General features: G+C 43.4%; 1 long non-coding RNA gene across 1 annotated transcript; it reads right to left on the bottom strand.

Moving 5' to 3' along the window:
* Nucleotides 1-1986: 1986 nt before the first annotated feature.
* Nucleotides 1987-6365, bottom strand: LOC106886948. Its single transcript, XR_001411763.1, has 3 exons — nucleotides 6270-6365; nucleotides 3743-4052; nucleotides 1987-2762 (listed from the first exon to the last, which is right to left on the bottom strand). It is a non-coding gene; the product is annotated as an uncharacterized LOC106886948 (long non-coding RNA).
* Nucleotides 6366-22604: the final 16239 nt, after the last annotated feature.

The raw sequence follows: 22604 nt of genomic DNA, 5'->3' as shown, positions 1-22604 counted from the left end.
TGCGAACCAGAATGAGCTGCATTTTTTAACTGGAACTGATGACTAAGGAAAAGAAGACAGAGTCAGCTGGGATTAGAGCTCAGCCACCAGCCATGCACATCTTGGAAAATGCTGTGCTCTGCGGCTCATGCGCTGAAGGGCACTGAGGAAGGGTACAAATATTTGCATTTTGGCATTTTCCCCAGAAGCTTCTCCAAAACACTCTTGTAGCTGAAGGAAAGAAAAGAATTCCACCACGATGGTGACATACGGGGTGGCAGGAGCCTTGTGGGGAAGGAGCTGGGTTACCCCAGGACAGCAGGTTCATGGTGGGTTCAGGACAGCACGTTGTGTGCATCACATGCCCTTGGCCCCAGGTCTGTATTTGGTAAAGTCTGGAGCAGGTAGAGAAGCACCACCATGGATTCATTCACCAGATTTATGCTACAGACACAACATCTGCCACCTTGGGCACTTTTTAACTGTTGGGAGATCATATTGGAGTTTTTAAAACAGTTTCCCAAAGAGTTTTCCAGTAGTTTGTATAGTGCCTGCTAAACGAAGCTGTGGGTGTAACATCTTCCATACACTGCAGGGTTTTGTGGAAGGTTCCTTTCCTGTTTGCAGTGCAGGTTTCCCTCCCTGTTGTGCCGCGTTGCATGGCACACCCTGGGAGAGCTGTCAGCTCGAGTGTCACACACACTGAAGGCAACCCAGCTACGTCTGTCAGCCAAACACCCAGCACAGCACCACACTCCATGTACACTTACCGTGTCTCACTTAAAAGCAGATTAAGCACCTCCACACTGTTATGCCCCATAGACAATATGTCAGTGCTAATGAAGCTTTGGAAAGCCTCAATTTTATCTATGAAATACAGGCACTTCTTATATTTGTCTCTCTTTACGGGTGACAAGGGCCCACAGCTAACGCAGTGTCATTAAATATAGAGATAGGAAGGTGGTTATTTTGTCATTCAGAATGACAATTAGGCTACTGAGGGCTGCTCGGTGGAAGGCAGGCGGGCGTCGCGCTCCCTGCGCCGGGGCGATAGCTGGGGGTGCAGGTGGTGGGCTGGTACGGGGAGGGCTGGGAGACACACTCACTGAGAATGTAAATGGGAACTGCACTCAGCTCTTCCAAAAGTGAAATTAATTAAAGCTGTGAGAATTTTGGCAGAAGATGACAATTCTTTGTAACTCATTTTTTTGTTATAAAAATAGATTTAGTTCCCTGACAGGGTGCAGGTGGTGGGCTGGTACGGGGAGGGCTGGGAGACACACTCACTGAGAATGTAAATGGGAACTGCACTCAGCTCTTCCAAAAGTGAAATTAATTAAAGCTGTGAGAATTTTGGCAGAAGATGACAATTCTTTGTAACTCATTTTTTTGTTATAAAAATAGATTTAGTTCCCTGACATTTCATAGACTCACAGAATGGTTTGGGTTGGAAAGGACCTTTAAAGACGAACCTCCCCTGCAATGAGCAGGGACATCTCCAGCTAGATCAGGCTGCTCAGAGCCCCTTCCAACATGACCTTGAATGACGGAGCATCTACTACCTCTCTGACCGTACATAAGAGACTTGATCTTAAATATTTTTAGAAATTCTCTGAAGTTTTCCTGCTATCAAGGGTTCAGAAGTGTGCGTGATCTTCACCAGAAAGCCCTTTCAGGATCTCAGGTTCATTTCAGGAGATTAGATCAGGTCCCTGGGTCTTAACTCTTGTAAGAGACTATATTTATTTTCAACAAAAGCATTCCCAGGAACTGTTTCTTCAGAAGAGCTTATTTTTTTTTCTACACTTTTATTCCTTCTGGTATAAAAAAGCCCAAACTAACCACCTCAGATGGATAGTTAAGCTCTGGTAATCAGCAACAGCAGGTGACAGGTTTAATTCTGTTGCAGTATTAGTAGCGTGGCCTTCTGTGTGAGGTTGTACATAGTGAAGCACACAAAGGAAGAAGGACACTGAGCAAAATGAGATGAAGTATTTTATTGTTCAGCACGGCAAAGAGCTAATCTCACCACATCGAAATTAATAGAATTGTTGCTACAGACTCACAGATGTGAAGAATCTGAGTCAGTCCTGATCTGAATAAAAGGAAGTAAAATCATCTTTCCTAAGAGCGCTTGAGACTCTGACAGAACGTTTTCCATCCGTGCTGGTGATCATATGGACCTTTGCTTAGTACACTGGCACACTGGTTTTTGCTTTTTAGGCTAAAAGATATTAAGAGATGCATAAATATTTGCATTAAGGGGAAAAAAAGCAAAACCAGGCAGTAGCAGAACAATAAGAATCAGAAAACAGATGGCTTTACAGGCATATCAGGGTGTTGAAAGAGCCTGCTCATCATGATGACAATGACCTTTCTTGGCAAAAGCTTCACTTTTACTCTCTGCTGCATATGTCTCCTGTCCTTCTTTCACAATTATGCATCAAAGAAAACTCAGCATTTTTAGTACTGCTTGTTGATGTTATTTCTACCTGAGGTCTTTGCCATTCCCAGCCCTTGTACAGGATGGTGGGTGCTCCCTTTCTGTCCTTGCAGCACAGCCCCAGGCTGAACCAGCAGCAGAGCTCCTGATCCAAACTCCTCTTGCCACTGGAGAGTCAGCCGGCCCCGCTGGTGTCCCACTGGTGTCCCACTGGTGTCAGCTGGACTGGCCACTGCCACACTGACCACTGTGACAGTACAGCCCGCTGTCCCTGACCCACACATGCAAACGTTATGTATTTTCACCTCAGATCTGAATATATGTCATCTCCAAGGGCAACCTGCGATGCAGAAAGAAAAAGAAGTGAGGTTTTTCATTCCAGGTGTTTTGCAGAATGAATTTCAAGGGAGCAGTAAATCCTATCTCCCGGAGAGATCCATACCCATACGGATTAATGTACAGCCACCTGTCTGCCCGCAGCCCAGCATTTATATACTCAATTCAGCAAAGAACTCCTCCTGTCCCAGGAGGCTATTGCGCTTGGTAGCTCTCAGAACCCCATCAGCACTTCCATAATCACATTTGCACTCATTGTTATGGGAGAAATGAACTATTTATTCTTGAAAAGGAGAAATACGTTTGGGCATGTCCAGTGAAAATGGAAGCTACATCATCTGCAAAACAGGTCCAGTAAATATACACTGAAGGTGCTGATAAGTCTGTCTGTCGTGGCTGGGTATGCAGAAGCTGAGGAGAGAGTACGGACCATATTGACTTCTGGTTTATTTTACTGCAGCCAGCTAAAAGCCAGAATCTTAATATCCTGTAGCATCTTTTAAAAAAAACAGATAAATATTTCATGGAGCTTGTTGGCCAGTTTTAATCAGAAGGGTAAAGGTCTCAGTTATAACTAAGTGCCTACAAAATCTATGAAAGGGGGCAGAGGAAAGGCCACTGTGTGAATATCTGCAGATTCCCTCCACCACCTCTGGGTACGAGTGCTGTTGTTGTGCTGGAGGTCCCCCGTGACTGCACCAGGCCTTTTTTTTTAATTCATCACTGCATTTTTCACTGATACCTAAAATGCATTTAGTGACAAAAGACAAAAAAATGCTCGACAATGACTCATCTCCCAGAGGCAAAGACCGGTGATGACAACCCATGCAAATAGCACTGGGAGCCTTCTGTGATGAGAGGCTGCTGAATGAGAACGTCATAGGAAAAAGAAACTGGTTCATTTATTCCTTACATTCCTTACATTAAGGTAACACCTTCCCAAAGGTGCTTCCCTCCCTCACCCAGCCACTGCTGTTCGCTCACCTTTTTCTTTAGCAATGATGCTGAAAGGGTTCAGCGACAGGTCTCGGGGATCGATAATGCCCTAGGTATTACCTGTATTTATATTCCCTACAATAGATGTCAATTAGCTATAATAGCTATCACAGGTATGAATAACACCCTACAGAACATGCATGTGATGTGTCCTCACTCAATCACTAATCTGCCATTAAAGTCAACATAATGGCATGCATAAAATACATCAACATCCTCATATACGTAATCCTTCCTGGGTTCTGCCACTGCAGGAGCTGTAGAGTCCCGGACCACGATGGGTATTTACAGTTGAGCTCTGAAAAGACAGCAAAAGCCCATTAGCTCTGACCCTGTGACACCACACAGAAAAAAAAAATATAAAAAGCGGAGCGCTGTGTTAATGAAGAATGACTCTCAAATTAAAATGTAATTATTGATTCTCAAAACCTCACCTAGGAGGCTGCTTTGGCTGGCTCTGAACAGACGCCTCTCAGCCCAAATGGAGACAAACAGGAAGGGTACTGGGAAATATAAAATGAAGCGGCACTAGGGACCAGCTGCTATTTAGTATTTGAAGAACAATCGGACATTCTGGATTCGTGCAGCAAGAAGTGAAGTTTCTGCCCCGTGAGACTGAGCTGCTGTGGCTGACACTGCCTGGGATGGGCAGGACCGAGGAGCAGTGGGAGCTGCAGCCCCAGACGGGGCACAGAGGGGCAGCCAGCTTAAATCAGGTGTCAGAAAAAATAAAGTAGGGAGTACGACTTCAGAACGGAGAGACTTCCTAGAAAAGCCGAAAGAGAGAATCCAGGCTGGCATTAAGGGTGTTGCTGCAGAATTGCCAAAGCTGAGCTGTCTGCAAGAGACACCTCACACACTCAGGTGCTGCATTCGGTGTGAAACACAGTGTGTCCTCTCCCCATTCCTCACCCCCTGAGATCCACCACAAAGCTCACAGCCCAATGGGGAAACTGCACCATTTTCAACATAAGGCTTAATTATTAAAGAAAGTGAAAGAAATTACCTAGAGGGACACTCATTTTGGTGTTGGGTTTTTTTTCCCCTAATGAAAAATGAAGAGGTGGAGCAGCAGTCAGGGAAACACAAATCTGCTACAGCTGGAAAAATCCCTATTTGGAGTTCTTATATAGTATCAGTTCTAGAAGATGAGACTATTTTCAGGTCACTCAAGACACAAATCCAAAGCTCAGGCAATTCTCAGAATACTAGTGGTAAATTCTTTAAAAATTCCCAGAAGATGAAAGCAACAAGAAAGAAAAGGCAAGGGAAAAGTCTACTCAGCACATTGGGAAGGGGGGAACTGCAAAGACCAGCAAGGAATGTGGGTTTATTTGAGAGAAGTGCACTATTCAAGGTGGAATACATGAGACTTTTAGAAAATAACAAGCAGGAGACCAGTGTCAGTGCTAACAGAGATGGAAATAAATGGGAGAGAAAACCATTAGTTCTTCCCAAGGCAACCCCAGTTACCAAAACTGTCCATGAGGGGAAGGATTAGATCCCCAAGACTGAGAATATACTTGTCTCGGGCTGCAACACAATCAGCCCAAGCACTGACAGTGACAAATGTACACAAAAAAATGTGCTGTGGGAATTTATAAAGAGAAATCAAACTCCATTCAGTGGCGAACATGACACAATAGGAACCAAAAGGCATTTGTCACTGCAAACAAACCCACTTCCAGACTCCCGAGGCCCTTCACCACTTCCAGCTCTTTGATTAAACTGAAACGTTGTCATCTATGGCTTTTGCCTTCAAAGCAGAGTTTACAGAACCAAAGGTACAGTTCTCTCCAGCAATCAGAGTGCAAGTGGTTGGGAATCTGCAGACACCCCGTACTTATTTCCCTGGTTACTTCACCTTTTAATTCAAAGCTTTGCAATAAGCCTGCCCACAATTTTCCTGAACTGAGGTTTTTTTGCCCAGCAAGCCCCGACACAATAGATATTCTGAAAATACGTCCTGCTTTTTCCTGAGGCACACCTTACACTCACCTTTATCAGTAACCCAGAAGGTGCACTCTCTGAAGATGAGAAGTGCGGTAGGTTACTAAGCTGATAAAGTCTGGCAGGCGCTTCTCTTCGCTTAGTCCTAAACAAACACTTAAAAATTGTCAGACATTTTTCCAGCAGATGTGCTCGTGTAATAAGCTAATGCTGATGAGTACACTGACTGGTGTTACATAGAAGGTTGGGGTGTTCTGCTGAGATCTTTCAACAAAACAAAGCTCTGACGTGACATACCAGGATTGCCAGACAAAATAAAGACCATCGCGCAACTCATCGTGTCCTGCTCCAAGTTTTCTTCACTGTCTCATCGAATGCCCAAATCTTGTATGTTTAAAACAAGCAAAACCTGTCCTGCTCATACAAAGCAGATGAAGTAGTTCTTATCAGATACAGGTGGTGACAAAGAAGCTGCAGCAATACAGCAACAACAGCTATTTAATAAACTAAGGTCTTAGTAGGCAGCAAAGTAAAATAAAACTAAGTTAAAGAATGATCAACTTACATCAAAGTCCCAGGGAAGGTAGAAGAGAGCCTTTCAGAGCTGAGGGCACAGAAATGCCTTTACAGTACGCATGTGGCTGTTGTCAGAGCCTTCATCCTCGGTCCAATGAACCTCCTGACACCCTCGTGACGTGCTGGAACCACGGCCGGCGCAGGAGGCTGGGGACCACTATTTGTGTGTCACTCATCACTCTCACAGCAGGCACCAGGGGGACCTGGACTGTCCCTCTCCCTCGTCACCCCTTATGTTGGCATAAAAGTCTTTAAAGGAAAGACAGTGAAAAAGAGGATTCAGTCACAAACATTTTGGTTCCCAAGTTACAAAAGAATTAAAGAAAATAGGTTGCTTGTTTTAAAGATTGTTTAGGCAACTTCACTTCCCAAAAGTAACATTTTTTAAAAAAATAATGACTTCGAAGTCCTAACTTCAGCTCAGCCATAGAGCATGCAATATATTCATGAGCCTACCTTATCATTTCAGCAGCAGGTTATGCTGCCACAGCTAGTTTTAAAAGCAACAATTCTCAAAGTCATAGTTCCTCCTAATTCAATTTATTTTGAATTGATGTCTATAAATAGGGCTCTGGCTCTCTATAATTACTGGGGCTGCTCCCAGACACCTGAAAATAGTCACCTCTAACTTTGGCTGGCTCTAGGTTTGAAATAGAAGTATGATTATTATTATTTTTAAACTGACACATTAGTGAGATGCTGATGCTGAAAAAATATTAATATAAAGCATAATTAAATATAAATAATATATATAATAATATAATATAAAGCACCATTTTTAAGATCTCTTTGGAGATGGAGCACAGTGTGACTCCACAGACTCCAGACTCTGGAGATCTTAAAAATGGCGCTTTTGGTCTCCCGTTAGCAAATTAAAAGTCCCCTTTGCTAAAGTAAAGCCCAGTAGAAAAGAGTGAGTGATTTGTCCATACACAGGCAATTCAGGTGAAGATTCATTACTGCCTAATCTTACTCATTTATTAAGCTCAGCCTCCTAAGCACAGCACAAAAGGGAGGGAGCTTTTTAAAAAGGAGAGTGTCAAGTGTACCCTTCTCATACCAGAAAGCAAGGGTAAGAGCTGCTTCACTGCTGGCTATGGCTTGTGTTTCCCAGGAGATCCTGGGGAAGTAAAAGACACTGGTAATGCCTCCACACTCCTGTGTGTGAGGGGAGAAGGAGGGGAGGCTGAAATAAACAATTCTGAAATTCCAGAAGAAAAAAGAAGAGTTGTTCTTCATCAGACAGACCGTTGCAGTCTGTCATCTCAGAATGAGAATTGTATTTCCAGCCTTTCAAAATGAGGACAATCTCTCTTTGCCGGAGACTCTGTCTTTAGGTTTCCTTCTGTGGAGCCAGGAACACACGCAGCCTTGGCCGTCTCGTCCAGCTCCTCTGGGGCTGCCGTTTAGGACTCTCTGCTCTGGAGAAGGACTATGTCTTAATTGCTCGAGGTTGGCTTTGCACCACGTGGCAGCCTTCTCCCTCCAGGCTCCCTGGGCTCCTGGGGTGAAGTGACAGGAATCATTGTAATGCTGCAGAGTATACGTAATCCATTAGAAAGTAATGTCATTGGAACATTTTTAATCACCTTAAATTGCAATCAATCCCTAAAGAACATCATAGTAAGAACAGGGATAATTTTTGGAAACCCTTTGTTATTCCTTGGTAAAACGTGCTATTACAGAGTTATATGACTTGCAGCTTGGGCAAGAGGTCCCGTTACCACTCCGGAAACCTCCAGAGGAACACATAATCCTTCTGTACCGGAGAGGTTTTAACCGGACTCTTACCTTGTTGGCTTTTGCTCCTGAACCCCCTTGTCCTGCAGCATGCCCAGCAGTGACACCTGAAGACACATGTGGCCATTGAGGACTCCTGTGGTTGGGGGTGCGTGGGGAGGTGCTCTCTGAGCAGGCACTGAGTGGAGAGGCTGGGAGGGAAAGGGTGCCCTCAGGTTTTGAGCTCTTCCCAACAAAGTTTTTTATTTATGCTAATGAGGAACTTTGTCAGGAGGCCTGATGAGGTGGCACTCTCTGTGTCATCTCCCCTTGCCCATCAGCCAGCTCTCACGCACAGCAGGATAGAAGAGGTCTTGCAACACCAACTTCCATGCAGAATTATTATTCCAGCGTAGGAAAGGAGCCTTATTAACCTCCTCCCTGCTGTGTCCTTCAAGGATGGAGTCACCCTGAAGCTCCTCTGAGGCAGGAGGCAGCAGAAAGCTGACCAGTTCGCATACTCCAGCCCAACTACACCCCAGGTGAAAGTGCATCAGGGCAGAGCGTTAAACCAAGTCTCCCACATTTCTTAAGAGTCAATAAAACCAGGCAAATAGGAGCTGGTGCTGCTCCAAAGAAGCAGATGTGGAAAGAGAGATGGGGGCAATTTCCACAGCAGCAGATTCTGTCAGTTTTGCTCCTCACACTGTTTTTCCCTTGTCTTCAGCTGACGCCAATTGCTCTCTATCACCCTACCTGTAGGCAATCAGCAATTCCTCTGCTGCTCAAAGAGGCATTTCTGGGCTCCTGTGAAAAGTATCCTAGGAAACAGCAGGATAGATCCCCGGGTGGGGAGCTGCCTTCTCTTGTATGGGAAATGGAGAGGCAGCAACAGTAGTAAAAGCAGGAACTCATTGGCAATGGCAGAATTCTACTTGTGCTAGAGAACTGGAAAAAAACTGATAAATTGGACATTTCTAGTAAGTATTGTTAGGAAAGGAACAATCACAGCACATGTGGAACTGAGGCTTAACCCAACACCACAAGAGGTGCTTGGTGCCACATGGCAGGTGTTCCAACTACAACTGAAGGCTTCATTTGAAGACCGCAGAATGACCAGGCAGGAGGAAACGGTGCAAAGGAAGGTAGAAGAGCCAAACCAGGCACCAGACCGGGCTATTGGCTGTATGGAGAGAAAGAAACATTTCTCCATATGAATTTGGGCTGGTTTTCTGGTTCCAGGTTAGGGGGTCAGGCAGTGCTACGGAGAGAGGAGGGGAACTAAACAGCAGATGTGATGTGTGTTTTAAGGCTGGCTCTTCCAGACCTGCCTGAAAAGACGGGGTGTAAGAGCCCTCTGCGCTGACTTCAGTCCTCTGGCTGCGGGCTCACTCAGCCTCTGGGGAAACAAAGAGATTGCATTAAATAGAATTAAATGGAGCACAGCAGAGAGAGTACTGCAGCAAGGTCCTGATCCAGAACTAATGATAAACTAATTAAATTAAACTAATTAGGGTTGGAAACAATAGTCATAATCAGATTATTGCATTTTAAACCTGAAAGGGAAGACTGAATGATGGGGAAGGGAGTACAGCCCCAGTACTGAAGGCAGTAAGGTTCAAGGCAGACCCACCACCACCACTGAGCCACATTACACCCAAACCCATCACCTGAGGGGCCATGGTACCAGCTAAATTGCTGTATCTCAGATAACTCCGAGCAGAGCATCCACATTTTCCATACTCTCACAAGGTAACACCCGACAAGACAGGTCAAGATCCAAGGGGCAGTGTCTGCAGGCAGCCTGGTGAGAAACCCCAGTGCAGAGCTGTAACTGCTGCATCAGCACTGTGTGCAGCCTGCCCCACCTCTAACGAGGTGCCACCACAGCATGTTGCTATTTAATAACAATTAGGTGATAGATTGCTGTTGTAGCAGTAGGATTCCAATTTTCCTTACAGAAAAAATTTTGCAACGTCATTTGCCTCATTTAACAAAGCTCTGAGATTAAACAGATCACTTGAATGTGAAAACATCATCTGCCACCTCCTGGAAAAGTCAAAACTTTACCACGTAAAGACCAGACTAAGACACCCCGTGGTGCTATTAACAGCAAGGGGAAAATCAGACACTACCTTCACTTTTCACTGGAAGCAGATTGTTCTCCTCAGTTAAACTTCAAATAAAAGCTGATGTCACCCGTCACACCTTGCAGGAGCCTAAGGGGGAGATGTTTGCAGTCAAGGTTATCAGCAGTGGAATCCTGTTCCAAATGAAATTGAGTACTCAGACAAAACTGAGTACTGGAGGAAATGGAAGATAAAAATCAGAAAACCAGCACAATTATTTACTGTTCATTCTATCACATAGTGCTGGTTTGGATGCTGAGGAAAACAAATAATTAAATTCCAGTGTAGATAAATTCCTAAATTCAGCTGTGTTCAAATTACATCAGTAGCAGCTCTATCCCTGGCCAAAATATTAGAAGATGGATTTCAGTCTGCCTCCTCCTATTCCCCAGTGAATTCTTCCTTTAATAAAATGAAACAAGGCATGTAGGAAGGCAGAAGGAAGTTATATTGGGGTAGGGAGGTTGTTACTGGTTTGTTTGAGATGGTTCAACCCAACAAACACGGAAGGAAGTAAAGTAAGAGTCAAATATTCAAGATATATTTTATTATTGTTATAACAAACTTATTTTAATGCAGCATTTGGAAATATTTCTTGAACTACCAGAAGGAATTTTTTGAAATTCTGCCAAAACAGTGGCAACGGTTACTCATTTCAGGGCTTTCTCCACCCACAAGAAACCCCTGTCTTTCCCTTATGTAGTAATAAGCGCCACCAATTGGGTCTTGGTGCTGCTTAGAGATAGGAGTCAAGAAAATTAAATAACTCAATCAGGCACAGGAACAATTCATTTCACTACGATGCAAAAAATGAAGTGCCTATCTCCAATATTTAAGAAGTATTAATGTGGTGCATTAACGCTAAGCGCTTGAGAGAGAGAGGAATTCTGCTTCCCCATTAATTACCCTGTCACAAGCACTCATCAGCTTTTGCAAGCAGGAAATCCTGAGCGCAGGCCCCCAGTCTCTGGGATGCCCAGATCACACCAATCAAAAATGAGCCTTAGAAAAAATGTTTGTGCTGTTGCCGTTGTTTGAGGCTGAACAAACTTCCCTGGGAAATGCAAACAGCACTCGGGAAACGTGTTGAAGTTAAACCACAGCAACAAATAAAACGCAGCATCTCAAACATGAACAAGTTCAACGCACATGTTTTTCCCCATTAAATCCATGTTATTTCATCTTCCCACTTTGTCAGTTTTGTATCTTGGCATCGTAGAAAGGGCAACATTTTTGTACTCCCTGGAGCTGCACAGAACCCGGATGGGTAAAGCAGAAGCTGTGCAGCTCAAAAACACAAACTTCCTCAGATGAACAGCACAAAACCTCTGTGAGACCGTGAGCATTGGTTTCTCTGAGATTTATGGTAAGCTGTCAGAGACAGTATCTCAAAGGGAAAGAAAACTTCCACTTACTCTAAGCCTTCATGTAAATAATGGCTACCAAGAGCTAGTAGCAGTTTTCTTATCCTTGTGAGTGGACAAAAACTGCATTCAGAGATCCCAGTGTTTTAGAATTATCAGGCAAGAGAAGAATCTGTTCTCAAGGCTGGAAGTTGTTCTGCTTCAGAGCAAGATGGAGCTTCTTTAAGAGTGTTCCTCCTCTCGCCCAAAGTGATGCCAAATATTCCTCAGGCCCCCAAAACAACCGTTCCACGCGCCTCCCAAATAGCCCAGAAAATTGGGTCACTTTGCCAGGACTGAGTCACATCACCAAGCTCCTTCAGATACAGAATTAAACCTGGATTTCCTGCATGCCTATGAGTGCAAAGCTCTTGGATTTTATAGGATGTAGTTTCTCAATCAAGCCTGTTAGAGACTAGGTAGCATTTCATATAAAGTAAAGGGGGAAAACCCTGTAATTTAATGATTACTGCACTCATTTTGAAACATGAAGTTAAGAGATGTCTAATTAAAATGTAGCGGGCAATTACACTTGTAGGCATTACATAATTAATGACTCAATGCAGCAGTTCTTTCAGATAAATACCCCTAAAAACATTCCTGAGAATGTAAAGGTGAAATTGCTGGAGTTAAACACGTACAACATGCACCCCACCACGAGGCTTCAGTGGATAGCTAAAATTATAAACTCTGTAAAGTATTCTCTATTCCAAGGCTCCGCATGAGTCATGATATAAAGCACCTGGGACAATAAAACATTGGACGGACCAAGGTGCAGGGGCCTCTGTTGCCTTCCTTGGCAGAACGTCTACATCTACATGGAAGTTCTCCTTGCCCAGAAACAGCAGGTATTCAATGGAGAAGGGTATCCCCTTTTCATCTTTTGGTTGATTTACTAGACTTGGAGTTTTTTAAACTGTTTCAGAGAATCAAGTGTTATGACTACCAAACCTTTCTCCTCAGGTCCCATACTTCACAACCACCACAAAACACATTTTCATCTAGATAATGTTTACTGAAAATAGTCATTTCACTATTAAATGATGTTTGGCCAAAACAAGCCATTACTGGTTCTGTAGACTTTTGATGGACCTGCCTTGCCTGCCTTTCCGTGCTTTGGATTTAAAAAACCAAACCAAAATAGTCCAGGTGTTTATACTCTAAATAGACACTAATGGCTTGTCAGCTGGCAAAGAGTCTCAAGGGTACTTTAATCTGATGCTATTGAATTGTCCTCAATTGGCAGTAAAGTTGAAGGCTTTCTGGCATCTGAAACAGAGACTTGGGCAATTGTTTTGAAAGCTCATTAAAACAGATGGCCACAAAGGACTGTTTCCCAGAGACATTCAAATTGATTCTCTGGTACAGTGTGGAGGAAACTATTAACCTCAGTAGCTTTTCTTACGCTGCTGGCCACAGTGTGATCATGAGCTCTGCAAATAATCAGGTTTAATTGCCTTTCAAAAATATGTTTTGACATTTGAACTACTTCATAGCTTGAACTTCTCTCTCCTTTATCTCACAGAGGCTGGGATCAGTCCAAGAGTGATCTCTGGGAAAGCGCGGTTCAGATGGAACAGCTGCTGAGAGCACAATGAGCCCAATGCTTCTGGTCAAGGATTACAGGTATTAGGGAATAGTAAGGACAATGATAAATCTTTCCTTCATGGAGGTTATGAGCTGGGCACCTTTAGAGAGCTAGAAATGCCAGGGGATGACTGAGAACAGCCCATGCTTCAGAAGAGGAGGGGCAAGGGTAGGAAAAACAGATGACACCACAACCAAGTTATTTGCCCAAGTAGAGGGTGATCTCCACTAGAGGTACTAAAGTGTAGGTAAGTACACTTACAGACTCTCACATGAGCCCCTGGAAAGTCTTGAATTAAGATCTGTAGTTTGAAGTCAGAGCTTCGGTTGTGGAGGGCCATCAGAGTTCACTCTGAAAGGACCGTGCCCGCACAGTTTGTGCTGCAACTGATGGAGCTTCCAAGGGCTTCACAGCAAAACAAAAGCCTCCCTTCCATTGGAGATAAAGATGTTCCTCTTCAGTTTGATTCCAGTGCAAGGAAAACAGTTCTTTATGCTGAGCAGTTTGTGTCTGCATTAATACAGCATTGACATTGAAACCTAAATATAGAATTGCAGAATGGTTTGAGTTGGAAGGGACCTTGAAGGTCATCAAGTAAGCATTGACATTGAAACCTAAATATAGAATTGCAGAATGGTTTGAGTTGGAAGGGACCTTGAAGGTCATCAAGTTCCTACCCCTGCCCTGGGCAGGGACACCTCCCACCAGACCAGGCTGCTGGTGGTATTATTTATCTGATACTGTCATTATTCATCTGATAACTGGCTGGACTGAATTGCAAATCGCAGATATAACTGTCTTAATTGTAGGAGTCATTATGGTGAGACTTTTCACTTTTGACAGAAGACCAAATATTATGAAAATTAATACCTTTTGCAGCAGGAAGTCTTGAATTATAATTTTCAGCTGATGCTGGCTGAGAAGGAATTGCAGCAGAAGAAACAGCAAAACGTTACAATTGAGATAAATGCTACTAAAGACTGACTATGGAGACACAGCAAATGACTTCCTTTATCTCAGCACAGAAGGGTAGAACATGCCATTCTCCTGTCAAACAAAGACATTCCAGTCACCAGCTCTGCGCGGTCACCGACAGGCCATTCTGCCCAATGCTGGTACTGGGACACAAACCAGCTTCATCCCTAAAAAAAAAAAATATAGCGAGGATGCTAAAACACAGTTAATTTTCATCAGAGTACATAAATCAGCTGATCTAAATGCTGATTTCAAGTCTGCAATTTGAACACCAGCATCTGTAGACCCCCTCTGGATTTAAAAATAACAGATGTCTGGTTTGGTATTATTTCTACAGCAAAAGAAGACACAGGGCCCTTCACATACGGAACATGGTCTGACATACTTCGAGAACTTACAGATGTCTGGTTTGGTATTATTTCTACAGGGCCCTTCACATACAGAACATGGTCTGACATACTTAGAGAACTTAAAAAAAAAAATCTCTATTTATTTCTAATTTTAAGTATTTTCATAGTGGAAAATGTATCCGTCAAAGATGAGGCACTTTGCACAAACTATTTGATTCCAGTAAAATAACAAAAACATTGAAAAAAGGTTTTGAGTTCATCAAACCCATCATTTTTGACATTTCCACACCCCAAACTTAGCTCTTTTCTCTTCTAAACAGTTTTTGTTTATAAGTTAGACTATAATTACAACTTAACGGCTACTCAGAAACACTGTAGAAAGGCCAAGCATTACAGAAAGCAACAGCTGTTTGATCCCAACTCATTATTTCTTTCCCATCTTTTAGTTCTGGAAATCCTTATGGAACCCTGCCCCCAAAATGAGAAAAGGAATAAAAACATGCCTCTTGCTGAGAAACCCTGTTCTTCCTTAAATGTCACCCAAGATTCAGTTCCTTCTGCCTCACGAAATTACCCATGGTGTTATAATTGCTCTTGCTTTAACCAGAGCCAGAGCCTACGGATCTTCTGGCTGGTGGGGAAAGCACAGAGCTGGTGTCACAGGAGAAGACGACAGAGGTCAGTGACAAACCCACAGCCTGCCCGGGACACTAAACCCAAAACCATATTTATTGCTCTGTTGTGACTAACGAGAGAGGAAATCACTTTCCCCTTGAGTTCTCCCCACAATAATCCATCCGCTCCTTGCCTTGCTAACGAGTTTATGGATGTTACACAGAGCTGAGTCAGCCGTGGTCCCGCTGCAGATTTTGAGGATTACTCATGGCTTTGGAGATCAGCAACAGAAAATTCTCTTACGTATCACAAATTTTTCCTTAACACATTAAGCAATTAACAACCACCTAATTAGGCCCCAAACGACCACGGATTCACAGCTATTGCTGATCAGAGCAAATGCAATCAGATCTCCTCAAGAGTAACTCCTTGCTTGCCAGAGGCACATCTGACTGTAGGGATGGCTCTGCACGCCTGAAATTCCACAGGGTGGATATTTCTAAGCCACGTTTTATTCTTTATTAATATCCAGCCAAGGATATAGAAGGAAGATTCTCAGCAAAGTGGTAAAAAGAACAGAGGGAGACTTTGGGAAAAGGCAGGTAACAGAACACGCTGAGTGAAGCCTCATCAGGCAGCTCGCAGTCAAACTGCTCACCCTGTACTCAGTATTGGCTTTTACTGAAATCTGAAAGATATGAAGGCACATACAATTAACATCTTTTGGTTTAATTAAAGACAGCACACATGATGCTCAGATAATCCAGAAAAAAACATGTCTGTTTTGAGGGTCCTCTTTCTTCCCTAACCACAGCGAATTCAGTTCATTTGATAGAAGTTGAGACTTAGTATTTCTGGATTTGGTTTTCTTTTTCCCTGTGGCATTTTAAATGGGGTTCAGCTTGCTGCATCCACAGGACACACACCAGACACCCCCAGTAATATTCCACCAACACACTACTTGGACGTACTGTAGACATCAGGTTATGAAACCATAAACCAACCTTTCAGCTCAGGCTACATCAGAACTTCATGAGCACTGAAAATGCAAATTTTGTATGATTTTTGTTTAGAATGGACTCCAGAGTCAAAACTGACAACAGCAGGTATTCCGATGAAGCTGGTCCAAACTGCAAGGTAGGAAATTTGGCCATAATTTGTTTGTCCTATACTGTTGCCTGCTGGTACAGATGGGAAAAGGGCTCCCGGGGGAAAAAAAGAAAAAAAAAAAAAGCAGGTAGGAAATTTGGCCATAATTTGTTTGTCCTATACTGTTGCCTGCTGGTACAGATGGGAAAATGGCTCCCAGGGGGAAAAAAAAGAAAAAAAAAAGAGAGAAAAAGAAGGCTATGTCTGGGTGTATGGCTTTCAGCCCCCAAACCCCCCCCCTACAGGCAGCCCTGGACAGAGGAAATGCCCACAGACTAACCAGGAACTTTGCACATCTTCCTGTTGCAAAAGACACGCAATCACAGCGCAGTCACCCCATAACCCACCGAAGGGTGTGCCACACCGTGCTCAGAGGCACTGAGAAGCCATCAGAAGTTGGGCAACGCAGCAAACCCCCTATTCCCAGCGTCACACAACATCACTTCTTGCCAGCACTTCCCCAAGCCCTGCACCTTTCCCTGCAGAGCTGCTGTTCTGTGCAAACCAGGAACCGTGGGGCTCTGTACATCTATTTCATTTACTCGCTGCTGGCTCCTAATGACTAGCTAATAGAACCCGCCCTGAAAGTGATTAGCACATGGATTAGAAAGTAAATAAGCTCAGTAATCATAAACATGGACCATGATCCTCAAAGGAAAACTACGGGCTATTTGATAGGTTCATAAAACACACACAGACAAACCCCGAAGTCCCAACAGCCAGAATATATTTCAACAGTTTCTCATTTGAATTACATGAAAAAGCATTTTTTTTCTTTAAAGATAAAAATCAGCTCCTGTTCCCACCTGGTATTACTACAACATTTTATATCTACAGGAGGACGTTTCTGTAATGGTACCATCCATTTAGAGGCAGCCATCTGACAGAAAGCAAAAGCACTATCTCCAAAGGTTTCTCAACACTTTTTCTTCTCTGTTTCTGGAACTTAAGGAAGTCTGCTCTGAAAATGAAGGCTATCCATACGGTAGCCTAAACAGTAGATATTTTTAAGATACAGGGACTGTAAATAGCCATGAAAAATGATTTTTAGTAGCTATTTTCCCTATTTTTTCTTCACCAATGTTATGCCTTCAGAAATTCTCTTACCTGGGGATATAAACATTTATTAGAGAAAAAAAAGCTTCTGAGTCAGACTCGATCAGTACTGATGTGTCCAAAGTGGGTTTGGAAAGAAGGGTCCAGAATGGTGAAGCCAGGCCAGTGACATTTATATGAGACTTATCACTCCAGCCGCATTTTTCTCTGCTTTTATTTGACAAGTGCTCTCACTTGTTGGATCTTATTAAAAAGAAGAAAAAAAAAAAAAGCAAAAAAAAAGCCACACATTTATAAGAAAGAATCAGGGAGTGGAGCCATAGGATGAGGGGTAATGGTTGTAAACTGAAAGAGGGGAGATTTAGATGAGATATTAGGAAGAAATTCTTTGCTGTGGGGGGGGCTGACCAGCCTTACCAAGCAGAAGCGTTTCCATGTAAAACCTGGGGGTCTGAGGGGCTGATGAGCAGAGCTGTGGGACTGACAGCAGCAGCACAATGCCGTGGGTCTGTGAATTACAGGAGAGGGATCTGCAGCCTGGGCCTTACGCAGAAAGAAGTGATGAACCAGCTGTGACTCCTGAGTGTATCGGGCAGCCACTGAATAGATATTTTAAAGCCAGACAACGGAAATGAATGCAGAAACCCAATATTTAGCTGACTCTACTAACGCATCTGTTCATATCTCTGGTATGTATAATAGTAAGATATTAAATATTAGCAGAGAAAATAATATCTTTGCTTTTTGATCAAGCAGCAGTAAAAAAAACTTTATTCAGCATAGATGGAGAGATAACTTTTTCTTTCCTCTATCCAGGCTACTTCTCCCATCTGGGTTTCCAATTCCTTCCGTCTGTAGTTTCTTAGCACTCTGTTGAACTTTTGTAGGTCCACATCCTTTCAGCTGTGCAATTTGGATTTGATTCCATGGGCAATATATCTTCATTGAGGTGCTCATTCTCATAAGCACAATTATAATTGCCTTGTTCCTATGGAATATTGCCCTCAAAGAGATTTTTCATGGTTTTTGTTAATTCTCTCTTAATCATTTATAAAACGACAGCAGAACAAGGACACGTAGTGACAGAATGATGGGGAAGGGTTTGACACTGGAAGAGGGGAGATGGAGCTGAGATGTGGGGAAGAAGTTGTTTGGTGTGAGGGTGGTGAGAGCCTGGCCCAGGCTGCCCAGAGAAGCTGTGGCTGCCCCATCCCTGGAGGGGTTCAAGGCCAGGTTGGAGGGGGCTTGGAGCAACCTGGGCTGGTGGGAGGGGTGGGCACTGGGGGGGCTTTAAGGTCCCTTCCAACCCAAACCCTTCTGTGATTCTATGACACGTCACCCATCGCTGATGCTGGGCCCAGTATTGTTATTTCTGTTTCAGTAAGTCAGATGGTGGCACTTGGCTATTGATTTCTAACTGCGTGTGACAGTGCAAGGGAGCCCAGCATTGCAGGTGTGCAGCTTCAGACTCCTGCAGACTTGTCACCTGCTGACTGGGTCAGATGGTCCAGTGCCAACGCCACCAACCAGACAGCCCACCTCATCCCTCCAGCCTTGCCCTGGGGTAGCGCGTCGGCTCTGCCCGGTTCTCCACGAACACACGTGTTTTCAGCACTGGCCATTTCCACTGACCTCCTGGGGCTCTGTAGTTTCCCAACGGCAACTAAACGATTGTTTAGGTGAGGTGTAAAAAGACACATCCCTGCTATATAGGATACTACACACACAGTATAAAAGGCCCAAATCTGTCAACTGAAAGAAAAGGTGTTGCTGTACAACTAACGAACAGCCCAACAGTCTGCTTTTCCCTATTAACATGCCATTATTCAGTGATAAACCCAACTGACATAGTTTTTAAAAAGCATAAAATACAATTATCTGTACACCATAGAATGGTGTGTTAAGGGTTAATTATTTATTCACTCCAAAGAAATCCTCTGCCCTAAACCCAGTGTAATTTCCTGGTGCTGTAAGAAATTGCTGCTAAATAAGTTTTTCATTTGCAGATTTGTCTGGTGCAATAGACATGTGCATGCTTGTTATTTGTCCCCGTATTGACTAACACATACTCAGTACTAAAAAAGCTGCTTGGTATCTCAGATTAAGCTTTTTGTAAAAAGAAAGGGAAAAGCATTCGGCAGAAACCAGGTGATAAGTGGAGCGTTTGAAATGAAGCAGCGAATGCTGTCAGCAAACTGCTGTGCGTTTGATAAAGGGGCTGGACTGGAAATATAATTTGAAAACTCATAAAAAAAAGCTATAACTGCTCATGAAGCTCCTCAGCAGATTTCTCCTGGTGACAGAAATGAAACACAGTAGGAGGAAAATATTAAACTTAAGACATAACTGGACTGTTCCAGCGTGTTCAGGAAGAGATGAATCTCAGCCCAGACTCTCCGGTGACCCCTCTGTGCAGAGAGCAGAGGGATCACTGTAGCCCACAGCTCAGAAAGGATCAAAAATTGTCCTGGGGGCTTTCTCAAAAACACTCATCCTGCGTTAGAGTATTTTTAAGAAACAACGAGAGATACAAGATAATCAATTCGCAGTCTCCATCACTGCAGATACTCAGAAGCCACCGGCCGTTGTCCCGGGCAGCCTGTGATGGTGACTCAGACTGAGTTCACCCCCAGCGTTCCCTTCCAACCTCAACCCTCCTCTGAGTCTGTGAATAGTTTTTATAAGGAATTTAAAAGTCTGAGCTGAACTAATGCACTTTTATCGGCTCTACAAAACAGCCTGCTTTTTCAGATTCACAGAGGCGAGCACGAAGGGAATTAAATGGCGATGGCAGTGGAGCTGTTTCCCTGAGGCCCTCACTTCTATGTGTGCTGCCAGGTAAAGCCATCCAATTCTGACTTTCAAGCCCCAGCTAACTCAATCCACGCTGCTAAGGAGGTTGTGATTCTGGCCGTCCTCTCCACTAACAGTTGTGCCTCGTCTAGTTGACGTGGGCATAGCTCCAGTTTCCAATCTGCCATTTGCCACAGCTGCTCCTAGCTCTAAAATCTCTTCCCAGGAAGAAAATGCAGAGCAGGGTCTGAAACGCAGCTGGGACCTCCCTCTCTGCAGTGGAATGGCTTCACCATACTTGAAATCATTAGTTTTTTCTGCTCTCCAGCCACGTGGAATAGGATAGCTATTGCCAGAAAGCAGGAAACACAAATAAAAATGTGACATTTTCTGTTGTCTCAATTCTGCTTAGGATGATGATGGCTCATGTACCAACTGGAATCCTTAAACCTTATATCATTAACATTGAGTCTTAGACCATTTGGAAAGGCTCCCTGATTTTGTGGTATCAGTAGAAAATACAATATTATGATCTCATCTTCAGAAATGTAACAGATGGGTTTGTACGTTAAAACAAAAATCATAAAATATTTCAGTATAATGTGGAGACTGAAATTTTCCCAGATCCTTAAAGCTAAAAGTCAATAGTTCAGAGACAGCTTGATTTCCAGCAGGAGAAAAAATTATTCTGGAAAGGAAGAGTAGGTTTGAGCAGAAACTGAGATATCTCATAGAGCCAGATGCCAAAGGATTTTTTTTTATTAGTTTTTTTTCAAAAAGAAAGGCTGTTCCTTCCTCTGTTTCTTAAATCCCATCCTCCCTCAGAGCTGTAGGGTGTACACGGTGTCAGGACTTTGCCTCCACGGGTCATCCCTTCCCATCCCCCTGCTCTGAGCAGCCTCTCCCGGGGGCTGATGCTCTGACACGCGGTGGCTGAGAAGACATGGGACTTCATAGGCATCATTGGAAACGGTACCTTTAATTGTGACCAACCCTGGGTACAAAAACCAGCAGTCTCAGAAGCTTAGTGATTATTGTAGCTGTGTTATATATATCTAAGACAATATATATACAGCTCTGTCAGAGCCAGATGTATAAATACTATCCACCGTCTGACTGCCAGTCTCCTAGCCGAGCTGCTTTGCTGGTCCCTCCTGCTGTTTCATCCTTGTGGGTTTTGGTGGTGTTTTTTTTAAACTGAGAGACAAGGCAGCAAGGTGAAGATTAAAGAAAATGGAATCCCCAGGCTTATCACAGCACATGTGTTCCTATTACCGACGATAAACAGCAGCTCTGCCCCCCGCAGCTGTCTGGAGCCAGGGCTCACATCCTGCTCCATCACCCCACCAGCCTTGGAGATTAACTCTGAGCCTCACTCCTTCTGTGAAGCTGCCAGTCTGTATTTTTATTTCAGCAGTAAGTGGTCCGTATTTCAGCTGCACTGTTGAGCTTTCAAACCCTTTCACCTGGAGAATTTTTAATCAATTCTTCATACAGATTTTTAGCACGTAGGGAAATGCTGAAATTTCAAATAAACTGTGGTCCTGGGTGCAACGTCTCAGTTTAGCTGAGAGGTTTCAAGGTTGAAGACAAAGAATGCATCAACATGACATATATTTGTAACAGTGAATGGGCAATTTCATTAAAATGCCAAGAATAAAGTTAGAAGAGAAACATATTTGTACAAATAATGATAGCTTACTGAGTGGCACCTACCTTCTATTTTTTGGGGAAGCCGCTGTAACTGCCAACTTTTAAAACATTCATGGTTTGCAATTTTCATTTATCTTGACAGAAACTGTAATTCATTTGACAAAAGGTTATCAGCATTTTTGAACCAACAAATTTAAAAGAATCAGTGAAGCCCTCAAGAAAGCATCTAGAACAGAGTCTCTACTTTTTATGGAAGAAAAATACGGCTGTCTTAGAACTGAGGAAGGTGTATTTTTTAATCTATACTATTGCATATGTACCAGCTGAAACCTGTCACCTGATTGTGTTTCACAGCAGGCACCCTCCTGCTCCTCCTTCAGATCCTCTTTAGCCACCTGCTCTGATTTCAGGATTGAGATTCTGCCTTCTTCAAGGCCAGTCCTGACCACTCCCTTAGTACCTCAAGGTCAGAAATTCCACCTGAGCTCCATGAACCCAGGCAAAACAAGGACTGTCCAAGGAGCAGCAACTGCAGATTCTATTGAGTTAATCCCACGAAAGACATGGAGCAACAGTGTCTCTAATTATCAATGACTAAAGCAAATTCAGAGCAGGAGCTCACAGTGAGTCTTTAATATAATGGATAAAACACCAAATATTAGCAAATATTCGGGACTGTGCAGGAAGGAAAAAGATTTATATTTCTTTTTGTCAGGCTGCCAGCTCTCAAATAATTCAAATTGAATGGTTTCAAGGATTCTCATGTTTCTTTCCAACCCTTTTTAAGAGCCAGATACCAGTCAGGAGTGTGAAACATTAATCTCTTAATTTCACATGTTTCCATTTGCAGCAGGGTTTTTCCAGGTGGTCAGCGTGCAGTTAAAAAGATGCTTC

Source organism: Calidris pugnax, unplaced genomic scaffold (genome assembly GCF_001431845.1).
Source record: "Calidris pugnax isolate Ruff unplaced genomic scaffold, ASM143184v1 scaffold76, whole genome shotgun sequence".
Classification (NCBI taxonomy): Eukaryota; Metazoa; Chordata; class Aves; order Charadriiformes; family Scolopacidae; genus Calidris; species Calidris pugnax.
This window is presented reverse-complemented; position numbering and strand designations above follow the sequence as displayed.